This window comes from Nicotiana sylvestris, chromosome 8 (genome assembly GCF_000393655.2).
Source record: "Nicotiana sylvestris chromosome 8, ASM39365v2, whole genome shotgun sequence".
Classification (NCBI taxonomy): Eukaryota; Viridiplantae; Streptophyta; class Magnoliopsida; order Solanales; family Solanaceae; genus Nicotiana; species Nicotiana sylvestris.
Window position 1 is genome coordinate 16,049,818 of NC_091064.1, and position 14,867 is coordinate 16,064,684.

The window sequence follows — 14,867 nt, forward strand, 5'->3', positions numbered from 1 at the left end:
AATCAATCTTTCTTCCTGTTCTGTAGTTAGAGAAGATGAAATAATTACTGGAAATAACTCATGCTCAAGATAGACATATTTCAAATGAGAAGGGAGAGTCTTGAGTTCAATTTTTGGTTGAACTTCTTCTAATTGCATGTCCCTTTCCTCATAATCTTTTTCCAATAATTTTGCATCACTTCTGAAAGTCAGATCTTCATCCTGTGTGGTGCCAGATTTTGCCAAATATCTTTCCATTGAGTCAGAAATTAATTTATCATCTTTGAATTCATCTATAAGATTATTAATCATGTCAATTGAAAAGCATGAAGATGACGTATCATCTTCTGAGAATCTTAGTATCTTTTGCATATAAAAAATAACTCTTTCTTCATCAACTCTTAAAATTAGTTGTCCTTGATGGACATCTATGATTGCCCTGCCTGTTGCAAGAAATGGTCTACCCAAAATAATTGGTTCATCAGGACACTCCTTCATTTCAAGTACTATGAAATCTACAGGAAAAACAAATTTATCTACTCTTACAAGCACATTTCTAATTATTCCCTTTGGTCTCTTAGTACTTTGATCAGCAAATTGAAGTGAAATACCTGTGTCTTTCATTTCACCAAGATCTAATTTTTTAAAAATAGAAAATGACATCAAATTTATTGAAGCTCCAGAATCACAAAGTGCTTTTTCAATGTATACTCCTCCCAGAGTATATGGAATGGTAAAACTACCTGGGTCACCGAGTTTTTGTGGTAGCTTATTTTGAAGTATAATACTGCATTTTTCAGTAAGCATTACCACAGAAACTTCTTCCAATTTCCTTTTGCTTGATAAAATTTCTTTCAAAAATTTGGCGTATGAAGGCATTTGCAATAAAGCATTAGTAAAAGGAATGTTAATGTGAATTTGTTTTAAAATCTCCAAAAACTTTGCAAATTGATTATCCGACTTTTCTCTTTTCATCTTTTGTGGGAAGGGAATTGTAACAGGGAAAAAAGTAAAAATTTTAGTATTTTCTTCTTCTTTTTTCTTGGCTTCTTTCTCTTCTGATGGTTGAGAGGGTGTCTCAACATTCTCACCCTTGCCTACCTGTTGTTCTGATTGATTCTTTTCTTGTTTGTTTGCATAGGGTTCATCAAGAGTCATACCTGACCGTAAGACAATGGCCTTATGGTGTTCTTTTGGATTTTTCTCTGTATTGCTTGGTAAAGGACCTTGAATCTTTTCAGACACAAGAGTTGCCAATTGGCTTAAGTGAATTTCAAGATTTTTTTGAACTGAATTTTGGCTTTTCATTTTTTCATCAGTAACCTTAATGTACTTGTACAAAAGTTTATCAAGACTTGGATGGCCTTGTTGAGGCCTTTGATGATATGGAGTTGCTTGCTGATAAGGCCTGAAATTTTGTTGTCCACGATTTTGATTTTGATATCCGGGTGGACTCTATACCTGTTGCTTTTGGTAGTTTTGAGAGTTTTCAGCACCATTTGCATTGCTCCATTGAAATCCTGGATGTTTTTGTGCTAATGGACTTCCAAATTGATACATCTTGTATCCGATGACATTGATCTGTTCATCATTTTGATTGGTTGCTTGATATTCGTGGTTTAGATGACTTCCTCCAAACAAGTCACAAGCCTCAGACTGGCTTGGTTGTTGTGTGTTTACCTGAAAAGATTCAAATTTTTCTGCCAAAGAAACAATCTGTTGTGTTAGTGTATTTAAAGCATCCACTTGATTTACTGTAGCAGCTTTCTTAATGATTACACTCTCAGATGGCCACTGTATGACATTTTCAGAAATTTCATTAAGCAATTGCAATGCTTCTTCTGTGGTTTTTCCCATTATGGAACCTCTTGCAGCTGCATCTATTACATTTCTAGAAGATGGTTTCAAACCATGATAAAAAATGTACAACTGCATATGTTCAGGAATGTCATGATGTGGACATTTCCTTAACATTGTTTTCAATCTTTCCCAAGCTTGATAAACTGACTCAGTGTCAGTCTGCAAGAAGTTAGATATATCCTGTCTTAACTTTGTTGTTTTAGCAGGGAAAAAAATATTTATTTAAAATTTTCTGAGTCATTTGGTCCCATGTGGTAATAGACCCTTGCGGCAAACTTCGTAACCAAGTTTTGGCCTCTCCTTTTAAAGAAAAAGAAAATAGCCTTAACTTAATTGCTTCAGGAGGTACTCCATTATATTTTGCAGTTTCAACCAATTCTAAAAAGTCAATTAAATGACTATGTGTATCTTCACTTAGATCACCAGTGAAAATGCAAGATTGTTGAATTGTTTGAATCAGGCCTGTCCTGATTTCAAAGTTATTGGCTGCTACTGGAGGTTTCCTGACACTAGATTCACAGTTAAAGCGATCAGGTCTAGCATAATCCCTTAGGATTCTATTTGCTTGTCTTGGCGCCATTTCATCAAACTGCTCCTCTACATAAGCTGGTGGTGGAATTTGTAGTGGATTGCTATCATCTTCTAATTGGTACTCCATTCTGTTACAAGTTATGTTTTGAGACGATATTTGTCCTTTCCCGCACAATCGCAAAAGTTTTTTCAATTTCAGGATCGTAATTGGCCAACTCTTTTGCAGAAGAGCAGGTCATAAACTATCTGAAATTAAAGTAAAATAAAGATAGTTCCTAAAATAGTAATAGATAGTTTTAAAAATGAATTAAAAAAATAGTACGGTAATATTATAGTTAACTAAATCAGTAAATTGTAACTAACCATCAAAGAAATAATATAATACTAATTATATTATATGAAAAAAAATCAATAATAAATCAAGTATGTTGAAGGATTAAAGTACTATCACTTAAAAAAAGTTGAATAAAATATTATTTTATAGAAATATAGTAAAAGTAATAGTTATAATAGTAATATAGAATAGTACAAAAGATACTTTTGGAACTAGAATAGTAAAAACAAGTACTTACAATTATAATAATATAAAAATAATAAAATATACTTAAAAAATGACAAATAAAAAAAATGAGATTGTGGATCACAAAACTAATATAGTATACTATTATATAGATGTTAGTTCTAACAATAATAATAAAATATAAAATAGAGTAGGTTGAAGTACTAACTATGAGAGATTTTTTTTTAGATGCTTTTTTACAATATTATATAGAATTGCTCCTAATAATAGTACAATTATGATAGCATTATGTAGGAGATAACATTTTGAAGGGAAAATTAACAATAATAATAAATTCTCAAATTAGTAATAAAATATTTAATCTGAAGTTGATGTGTGCCAATCCCCGGCAACAGCGCCAAAAATTTGACGAAGCTTGTGTGTATAGGATTTTCTGCTCGTACTCTGTCAAATTCTAGTATAGTTTATGATATCGTCTCACAGAGATTGGACAATCTAAGCTACAAACTTATAATATTTTGACTCCTATTTGAGAGAACCAAATTGATGAAAGGTGTGTTTTAAATTATAAATTAAGACAAATTTCTTCTGAAAAGTTTATATTTAAAAAGAGTTGGGAATCGTTGAATGTATCATTACAATAAAATCTCAGTTTCATACGTATTTCTCTAAAGAATAATTGCTTATAGCTAATATAATTATATTTTTATACTAAGAAATAAATAAATAATTAACACTCCATGAGGTTATGTCAATTAATTGATTTAAACTAGTGACGATTAAACTGAAATATCTTGTCTGAATTGTGCTCAAGCATAATAAAAACTTCGTGAGAATATTTTTACTAGAAAATCAATAATCTTGCCTTCAACAATTTCTCCGTGAGAATTAAAACTGAGGAAAGTAAGATTACATACTTGAAACAATAATCTTACTAAAAATTACTTTGACTCTAATATTATGTGCTCAAGTGTAGTAAAAACTTTATGAGAATATTTTTACTAAAAAATCAATAATCTTGCCTTCAACAATTCCTCCGTAAGAATTTAAACTGAGGAAAGCAAGATTACAGACTTGAAATAATAATCTTACTAAAAATTACTTTCACTCTAATATTCTATTCATCAGTTATTATATATTAATTTTGCTTCGTGAAAATTACAAAATTAATATAAGAATAACTTAGATATAAAATATGTAGATGTGATAATAATGATTAAAAAATCATCATACCATCACAATATAAAATGTAAATAGAGTTTCAGGCCAAGAATGTATTGAAACTAAAATAGTATTATAATTATATCAAGCTTCATCAACTATCCCAACAAAAAGAAATTACTCCATTATGAAGTAAGAAAAGCTAAAAAATATTTTCAAAAGACTAAGAATATTTTTACTACAAAGAGAGACTAGAGAAAGAGACCAAGATTACTCTTCTCTTTCTCTTTAGAACTTAAGAAAAACTAAATAGGAAATTGGATACAAAGTGGGATGTTCTTTCTTCTACAAACATATGCCTATTTATAGGAAAATTTCTACAAGACCTTGGTGAGAATTTACTTGATAATATCAATATATCATATGGCCATGATGAGAAATTGACATGGCAATTTGTCATGAAATTTTGGTGAGAATTTGCCATAACTTTTATATCTCTTAACTTTGTGTAGTCTTAGATGAAATTGTCACGGATATATCCTTCTTCCTTGAACTGTAGATTCTTTCTTTTTCCCTTTTTCTATGTATTCTTTTTCCTGCAAGAATTGTTAGAAATGTGCGAGAATTGGATATAAATTGGTCATATTGTATATCTAAAATATTATATTTTTTATTAAAATATAAGAATAATATATATCTATCAATACCCCTACACTTAAATTTTTGCTCGTCCTCGAGGAAAAGAATTTTGAAAAAAAAAAAAATATATTACTAATTTTTTTGTTTAAAATTATGGCTACTCTTGTAAAATGAAAATTTAATCAAATAAAATCTATCATGCTTTCAAACTTTATAAATTTTCTATATTCATCAAATCTTTACCTTTTTTTATTTTTATTTTTATTCAACAAAAATTGTACCTTCTTTCTTTTTGAGACTTCTCTGAAATTGATAACTTTATGATCATTTACATTTAGTATTCTTCATCTTTTGTCCATAGTCTTGCCCTTTATGTCTATCTCCACTAATTTAGACTAAACATTGATTTCTAAAATCGTACCGAGGTTCGCATTAAGGCACCGTGGACCGCACAAAATTCACTGCGGCCGCAGTCCTCCATTCTCAACTTTCTGAAGTTTCACCACCGCGGTCTGTACAAAATGGCATTGCGGACCGCGGAGAAGCAATATGGACCGCAATAAATCCACTACGAACCGAGGTGAGTTATACCTAGCAACACCAACCTAGAGTTTCAATTTTCTTCGCATTTTTAGTCTAATTTTCACCTATTATTGATCCCCTAGGTGTTCAATCACTGTTTTTAACTACTTAGTCCTAATCTAAACAACTTATGAAACCCTAAGCTAAAATATTAACGAAAAAGGGGAGAATAAATGTAGAACTGCCCATTTAAAAGAAAATAAAACACATTTAAAAGCTAAGCAAAGATTAAAAGTACCGGATATGAGATGCAATGTAGATTAATGAGACAACAGTTGAATTGGAGCAGGTAGGAGTGATGAACAATGATTTTTTCTATTCAGTGTGCAAAAGAGCGAAAAGTTTAAAATGAAGGCCTCGGGCCCTATTTATAGAAAAAGGACACGGGGCCCACTTCACCTGCCCACTGTGGACCGCACAAATTGGCACCGCAGTCCGCGGTGCTCACAAATATGAATCACTAAGGAGACGTCCACTGCAGACCGCAATAAATGCAATGCGGCCGCAGTGGTCCACCGCAGACTGCACAAAATATATTGCGGCCGCGGTGACAAACTTCAGAGAACCCCATTCTTGACCAATTAACTCTGCGGACCGCATTGAAATGTTGCCCCCGCACTAAGGCCTTTGCGGCTGTACAAAATGCAATGCGGCCGCAGTGCAAACTTCAGAGAGTGTACGTTTTTTTTCCTAATTGGTCCTGCACTGCATCAAAACAATCCTACACACATCTCACAACTAGTTAGTCCAAAAGTAGATCCTATACTACAAAGAAAATCAAAGAAAAATGAAAAGAAAGACACATGACTTGCCTCCGAAGAAGCGCGTGATTTAACGTGGCGGCACGACGCAGGTTACCATCAAATCACTTTAGATGGAGCAGTGCCACCACGTGGCTGTCATTAATTTTACATAAGTAGTGCTTGACCCTGTGCCCATTAACTCTGAAAACCTCCCCATTTTTGTTCTTCAAGTCAAGTGCACCAAACGGAGTCACAAACACCACTTCAAAAGGTCTACTCCATTTAGATTTATGCTTTCTCGGAAACAGACGTAACCGAGAATTGAATAAGAGAACCAAATCACCCACTTTGAACTCCTTGACACGAGCATGTTTATCATGAAGGTAATTCATCTTGTCCTTGTACAAGGACGAACTGGAGTAGGCATGGAATCGGAATTCATCAAGTTCATTAAGCTGCTCCACACGAAGATTTGCTGCCACATCCCATTCAAGATTCAACTTACTCAAATCCCATATGGCCTTGTGCTCTAACTCAACCGGTATATGAAAAGCTTTACCATACACCAACCGATACAGTGACATACCAATCGGAGTCTTGTAAGCAGTCCTATAAGCCCATAGAGCATCATCCAACTTCTTTGACCAATCGGTCCTATTTGCATTGACCGTCTTTGACAATATACTCTTGATTTCCCTGTTTGAGACTTCAACTTGGCCACTCGCTTGAGGATGATAAGGAGTAGAAGCTTTGTGATTGACACCATACTTTGCAAGTAAAGTGTCAAAAACTCTATTACAAAAATGAGACTCCCCATCACTTATGATTGCACGAGGACTGCCAAACCTAGTAAAAATGCTTTTCTTGAGAAACATAACAACACTCCGGGCCTCATTGTTGGGTAAAGCCATGGCTTCAACCCACTTTGAAACATAGTCAACCGCCACAAGAATGTATGTGTTCCCACACGAACTAACAAACGGGCCCATAAAATCAATGCCCCATACATCAAAAATATCAACTTCAAGAATGGTATTGAGAGGCATCTCATCTTTCTTCGAAATTCCACCCGCTCTTTGCCATTCGTCGCATCTCTTCACAAGTTCACTTGTATCTTTGTACAAAGTTGGCCAATAAAACCCACAACTAAGAAATTTGGAAGCCATCCTTGCCCCGCCATGATGGCCACCATAGGGAGAGGAATCACAAGCCTCTAAAATACTCAATTGCTCCTCCTCCAGGACACACCTTCAGATCACACCATCCGTGCAGATCTTGAACAAGTATGGCTCATCCCAATAAAATTCCAAACTATCCTATTTTACCTTCTTCCTTTGGTTAACGGGATTATACCAGTCACAAGAAAATTAGCAACATCCGCAAATCATGGCATACCATTCACCGACACAGAAAGGAGTTGCTCATCAGGAAATGAATTATTGATCTCTAGGCCATCACGAGGCCTCCCCTCCTCCTCCAAGCGGACAAGTGGTCCGCCACTTGGTTTTTACTACCCTTCCGGTCCACAATCTCCAAATCAAACTCTTGAAGTAACAAGACATATCGCATCAGTCTAGCTTTGGAATCCTTCTTCGTCATCAAGTACCGGAGTGTGGCATGATCGGTATGAACTATGACCTTGGCACCCATGAGATATGACCGAAATTTCTCCATCGCGAACACAATAGCCAAAAGCTCTTTCTCAGTCACCGTGTAGTTCACTTGAGCATCATTCATTGTCTTGCTCGCATAGTACACTGGATGAAATATTTTGTTCTCTTTTTGACCCAAGACCGCCCCAACTGCCACATCACTCGCATCACACATAAGCTCGAAAGGCAAGCTCCAATTGGGTGCAGTAATAATAGGAGTTGTGGTCAACTTGTGCTTGAGAAGTTCAAAGGCTTGCATATATCTTTCATCGAACACGAACTTGGCATCTTTTTCCAATAACTTGCATAAGGGATTCACTACCTTTGAAAAGTCTTTGATAAATCTCTGGTAGAACCCCGCATGCCCAAGAAAGCTTCTAACTCCCATGACAGAAGTAGGGGGAGGGAGCCTTCAAAATCACATCAATTTTTGCTTTGTCAACCTCTATACCATGCTTTGAGATTTTATTCCCAAAAACTATGTCCTCCTCAACCATGAAGTGGCATTTCAACCAATTAAGAACAAGATTAGTTTCTTCACAACGGGCCAACACTTTATCAAGATTTTTCAAATATTTATCAAACGAGTCACCCACAACACTAAAGTTATCCATGAACACCTCCAAAATTCTTCCACCATATCGGTGAAAATGACCATCTTACACTGCTGAAATGTAGCTGGTGCATTACATAACTCAAAAGGCATCCTAGAAAAGGCAAAGGTGTCATATGGACAAGTGAAGGTGGTCTTCTCCTAATCTTCCGGAGCAATCAAGATTTGGTTGTACCCAGAATACCAATTCAAGAAACAGTAGAAGGCACGCCCAACAAGTCAATCTAACATTTGATCAAGAAAAGGCAATGGAAAGTGATCCTTGCAGGTCACTTTATTCAACTTGTGGTAGACCATGCATACCCTCCACCCGGTGACAGTCCTTGTTGGAATCAACTCATTTTGCAAATTTGTAACCACGGTTATATCACCCTTCTTCGGCACACCATTGCACCGGCGAAGTCCAAGTGCTATCGGAGATGGGGTACATAACCCCGGCATCCAACCACTTGATCACCTCATTTTTCACAACTTCTTGCATTGCCTCGTTCGACCTCCTTTGATGTTCCAAGGAGGTCTTTGCATCATCTTCCATAATAATCTTGTGCATATAGAATGCGGGGCTTATCCCCAGAATATCACCTAAGGTCCATCCAATTGCCTTCTATCGCTTTTGAAGCACCGCCAATGTGGCATCAACCTGCATGTTAGTAAGACAAAAGGAAAGAATAACTGGAAAAGTTGAACTAGGGCCTAAAAACGCATACCTGAGGTGTGGAGGCAACGACTTCAACTCCAACACCGGAGGCTTCTTGATTGAAGGTTTTGTTGGTGGAGTCTTCCTATTCTCAAGATCCAAAGAGAGTTTCCTAGGCTCATAGGAGTAGGAGCCCATTCCATGTAAAGCATTCACGCACTCCACTCGGCCTTCATCCTCATTTATATCAAGATTCAACAATACTGCCTCTAGAGGGTCCTCCATATTGATCATTGCACGAGTATCATCAACTATCACTGCCGTGACAAGGTCCACAAAGGAGCACACCTTAGAACTGTTGGGCTGCTTCATTGACTTGCACACATGAAAGACCACATTCTCATCACCCACCTGGAAGGTGAGTTCCCCTGCTTCCACATCAACTAAAGCCTTCCCAGTAGCAAGGAAAGGTCTTCCCAATATGATTGGAACCTCATAATCTACCTTACAATCCAAGATCACAAAATTAGCAGGCAAGATAAATTTGTCCACCCGGACAAGGACATCATCAATAATACCCAATGGTCTCTTCATAGTTCTATTCGCCATTTGCAATTTCATGGAAGTCGGCCTCGGTTGTCCAAAATCCAAAGTCTTGAAAACTGAGTAGGGCATCAAGTTGATACTTGCCCCCAAATCACATAAAGCTTTTGCAAAGTACGCACTCCTAATAGTGCAAGGAATGGTGAAAGCACCGGGATTTTCAAGCTTCGGGGCCATTGAGTGCACTATTGCACTAACTTGGTGGGTCATTTTGATAGTTTCACAATCCATGGAACTTTTCTTTATCACCAAGTCCTTTATGAATTTAGCATAACCCGACATTTGCTCTAGAGCCTCCACTAGAGGCACATTAAAGGATAAGCTCTTCATCATGTCAATAAACTTCTTAAACCGATTCTAATTTTTCTGCTTCGCGAGCCTTTGAGGATAAGGTGGAGGTGGCCTTGTCAAATAAGCCTTGGCTTTAGGCACAACCATTTCCGTCATGTCTATTACGTGTTCCTTAGACGGGTTCACGTCACTCTGAGTCTCCACCTCGGCATCTTGAATATCAATCCTCACTTCCTCATTCACGTTCTCATCAATCACATTTTCAACCACCAACAAGACCTCATTCTCTTGCAACTCAACTTCATCACTCAAAATTTCTTTTTATTTGGAGGTATTCACATCACCGCCTCATCCACTTCCTGTAGTTACCGCCATAATATGATTGTTCCCACCCTTCGGGTTAACTACCGTATCACTTGGTAGAGCCCCCTGTATTCAAGGATTGTGAGATTTGGCCTAATTGAACCTCCAAGTTTTGGATTGAATTATTGTAGGAAGCCAACTGAGCATCGGAGTCTGCATTCTTTTTCATCATCTATTCAAACATCATTTCAATTCTCCCAATTTCATTGTTGGAAGAACTAGGACATTGGGATGGAAATGGGGGTGGATTGTTGATACATTGGGGGCCTTTGAAAGCCTTGCCCCCGATTTTCTTGATTGCCATTGTTCCAACCACCCTGATTGTTGTTACCACCCCAGTTGTTGTAGTTGCCATTCCAATTACCCTGATTGTTTTGGTTGCTCCAATTGGAACTTTGGTTGTTGTTTCCCCAATTACTATTCCCTTGTTGTTGTTGATTGCCCCAATTTATTTGGGGTCTCCATTGTTGTTGGTTGGAAGAATTGCCCCTTTGGCCCTGATAATTGTTCACATATTACACTTTTTCATTCTGCCCATCATAAACATCATCTTGTAATCAACCACAATCATTGTCATATTGATCCAAATTTCCTTGGTTCTGTTGACCTCTTTGTCTTCTTTTGTTCACTAGCATGTTGACACCCTCCATAGCATTTACTTGGCATGGATTTTGAACCTATTGTAATTGTGCCTTTGCTAGTTGGTTCATTGTTGTTGTCAGCTCTACTATAGCCTGCCTATGATCATGTAGCTCTTTGTGTAAGTGAGTGACAGTGGGGTCACCTTGTGGCACATTGGCTCTACTTTGCCAAGCAGAGGATGTGTCAGCCATCTCGTTAAGAATGTCACAAGCCTCATCATAAGACAGCTTCATAAAATTACCCCCAACAAGTTGGTTCATTATGCACTGATTTGTTGTGTTAATGCCCCGGTAAAATGTCTGTTGTATCATTGCCTCAGTCATATCATTGTTGGGACATTCCTTTATCATGGTTCTGTATCTCTCCCATATCTTATGTAATGGTTCGGTGGGCTCCTGCTTGAAATCTAAGATCTCATCCCTCAATGCTGCCATGTGCCCCGGTGAGAAAATTTTTGCAATGAATTTATCCGCCAACTCATCCCAAGTAGTGATGGAATGGTTGTGAAGTTGTTCAAGCCAATCCAATGCCTTCCCTCTAAGTGAGAAAAGGAATAGTCTCAACCGAAGTGCATCCTTTGACACATTAGTTTGCTTATTCCCCCAACATGCATCCACGAAAACCTTGAGATGTTTGTAAACATTCTGATTGAGAGCACCTGTGAAATACCCTCGCTGCTCCAACAATGTCAGAATCACATTTTGTAATTTGAAAATTGCCCACCCGGATCCGGGGTGGGACAATTACACTAGCAAATCCTTGGTTAGGGAGCACTCGAGCAGCCACTCTTGGAGTTGCGGGGGGAGGGTATGGAATATTATCATTGGCTTGTCGGCCTCTCCTTTTTCCTTGAGGCACAATAGGAACCTCATCATCAATATTGTCATCTACCTCCTCCCCCGGCGGAAGATCTCCAAGAGGTGCGTTGTTTGCTGCCATTTTGTACCTGAAGTTGCAACACACACAAATTAGTAACGCAGAAGGAAAGAAGAACAATACACAAAACTATTTAGATAGATAGCTAAAATTGTTAGCTCCCTGGCAACGACGCCAAAAAGTGATCATAACCAACCCTACACCACTATGGAGTGGCAAGAGCGGTCGAAGCAACTTTTACCCGAGATGGTGGGGATCGAATCCACAGGGAGCTAGAAGTGGGAGTTGGATTCCTATCTAAACTAGAGATGCGTAGTGCTCTTAATTACACTTCCAATCATCTTTTGGTTGAATATTACTTCTAATATTTGGGCTAATGATAAGCTAAATTAAACTAAGAATGATTGCTTGTAGGGTTTTCTATTAATTAAAGAAGCACTAGGGAAGTGACTTTCTCCTAGGTGAATACTTGACGGGATCTAAAGCCTAAGGAAAAGACGTTATGTTGGGGATTGTGATATAGCCAATGCACGGAATTACTCACTCTATACCTCTCGGTAGCTTGAGTGACTTTGCCCTAATTGACTTTCTCAAGACCAATTGGGTGTCAAATTGTGCAAGCAATATAGGCTCAAGTAGGATATTACTATCTCTAGGTTTAACCCTTTAATTGGGGCTATCAATCTCTTGATTACACCCCAATTCCTTGTTGGACTAATTTTCCTAGACTCAAGTTCTCTTTCTCAAGAACAACCCAAGTCAAATAGACACAAATTAGTGTTTGCAACCACTAATTCAACATGGAAAATACAAATCAGTCCAAATATCAACTACCCATAAACATCTAAGCCTTAAATTAAAAGACCCATCAAATACCCACACTAGGGTTGAGCCACAACCCTAGCTAATGGGTCTAGCTACTCAAATAATGGAAGAAAACAAATAAATAGATGAAGAATAACCCATAAGATTCAATTACAAGCTAAGATAAAGAAGAATCAGTGTTAATCTAGCTAAATATTACTCAAACTGGCTTAACACAGCCGTTCACGTGCTTTGGTCTTTCGCTGATTACAAAAAAAATGCCCTAAAAATGGGAAAAGAAAGTATTTATACTAGGCCAAATTTTCTGGACAAAATACCCCTACGGGGGTACCGCGGACCGCAAGAAATGGAGTGCGGCCGCGGTGAGGCATTTTGGCTTCAAGTCTCTGCTCTCTGAACATGGCCACCGTGGGCTGCATAAATTGCACCGCAGCCGCGGTGGCTTCAATTATGGTCCACATAAAAAGGACCGCGGACCGCATTGGCATAATCCTCCAAACTCCCAACTCTCTGAACCCCCATCTTTGCGGACCGCACAAACTCGATTACGGCCGCGATGAGGCTGCTGCAGTCCACATAAAATGCTTTGCGGCCGCCGTGCTTGAGTTTCCAAAATATCCACCTCTCTGAATCTCCTCACTGTGGACCGCACTAAATGAAATGCGGCCGCAGTGGATCTGTTGCACTGTGCTTGGACTTGTTCTTGGTACTTGTGCATGTTTCAATCCTTTTTGAGCTGGTTTTGACTAATTGTCATCTTTTTGTCCAAACCCTGCAAACAAGTACAACATGTAAGCCTTTGGGACTATTTTGTATACATTTTTAATCAAAACTCAAGTAAGACAGAGTGTAAAATGAGCTATAATCCCTAGTTATCACATCACACCATGAGTCAAGGTCCTGAGTTCGGAAATTTAGAAGGCATTTTCTTTTTTATTTGATATTGAAATCCAAGGTTTGAATATTATAATTATTTGTAAGGGTCAAACGACCGAACGAATCGTGCCCATATAGCTCATTCTCGCCATGGCAGATAGCTTTTGTATCGTCGATTGTGTACACTACGTTTAAAGTAATAAATGAAGTTTGTCTTCTATGTCTCATCAATTCACATCTGCCCCAACAATGTTATCGTTAAGTTACTTAAAGTGAATATTGGGTTCAAAACCCTTAAGCTTATGGGCCTCCCCAAACCGGGGACTGCTACCCGATAATAAGATTGGAAAATTTGGGCTACCAAACCTCGGAGGCACCAAACCTATAAGGCAGGGCCCAAACACGAAAGGCCACGACCGATTTAAAACGGCTTGGAGACGTCTGAGTTCGTATATAAAAAGTAAGGTCCTTATATATTTTTTTTAATCTATAAAAGATTACTTCCGATCCGGCCATGAAAAAAGTCGCCTTCAGCAAACAATAATCGTGTCATGTTAAAATATTCAAATATTTAATAAAGACTTCATTTTTATCGGATCCTCCGAAGTCAGAGCAACTCAGAGTTATTACTTAACCCATGCCTCATCTGGGCTTTGGGGGAACGAATAGTCTAAGTTATGTCAAATTCTATGCTAAGGCATCAATAGCATATTTTGAAGACTGAAACACAAGTGATAAGTCTCGAACATAAAGAAAATACTGAAAAGAAAAGGACACAATGTAGCCTAAGGGAAATTTTTATATATGTACCAAAAAGTATTTATAGAGGCACTGTGAAGCAGCCCCAAATAAAAAAAATGTACAAGAGAAAACAAAAAATAAACTAAGGCATTTCCCGCCTAGTCTTCACCGGATCCCGACTCGCTGCCCAAACCCTCAGGCTCATATCATTCTTTAGCCTCGGCCTCAAGCCTTTTTGCCTCTTCGATCTTGGCTGCTAGATCGAACCCCGGGGCATGAATCTCCTCGAGAGTTTCCCTCCGGGATAGCCATTTCACGTACTTAGCCTTTATAATTATATGGGCCTTGGCCACCTCCACATCGTTCTTATATTGGGTCAGCATATCCTAAATTTCGGAGGACTCGTTTGAAGCCACCTCCAAATTGGACTTCAGTGCGGTGTACTTCTGGCCGAGGGTATTCCGTTTCATGACGGTCGAGTCCAGTTGTGCTCGGAGCTCATCGTTCAGCCGAGACTATTTATTGACTTTATCTTTCATCACCCGGAGCTGATTCTTGGCCGATGCCAAATCCTCTTTAGTGGCATCACGTTCTGAGGCCTGGAGATCCATTTTGCTCCTCAACTTCTCGGCCGAGGCTTTGACCTCGTTCATTTCGTCCCTAAGCTGGTCGATTAGGTCTATCTTCTCTTTGAGCTACGAGGTTGTGGCGTTAGCAGTTCCATTTATCTTCT

The 14,867-nt window shown here is 38.2% G+C and overlaps 1 non-coding gene across 1 annotated transcript; it reads left to right on the top strand.

The window, feature by feature from the left end:
- Positions 1-1,924: 1,924 nt before the first annotated feature.
- LOC138876620 (small nucleolar RNA R71) lies at positions 1,925-2,031 on the top strand. The gene has a single exon (XR_011401965.1). It is a non-coding gene; the product is annotated as a small nucleolar RNA R71 (small nucleolar RNA).
- The last annotated feature ends 12,836 nt before the right edge of the window (positions 2,032-14,867 follow it).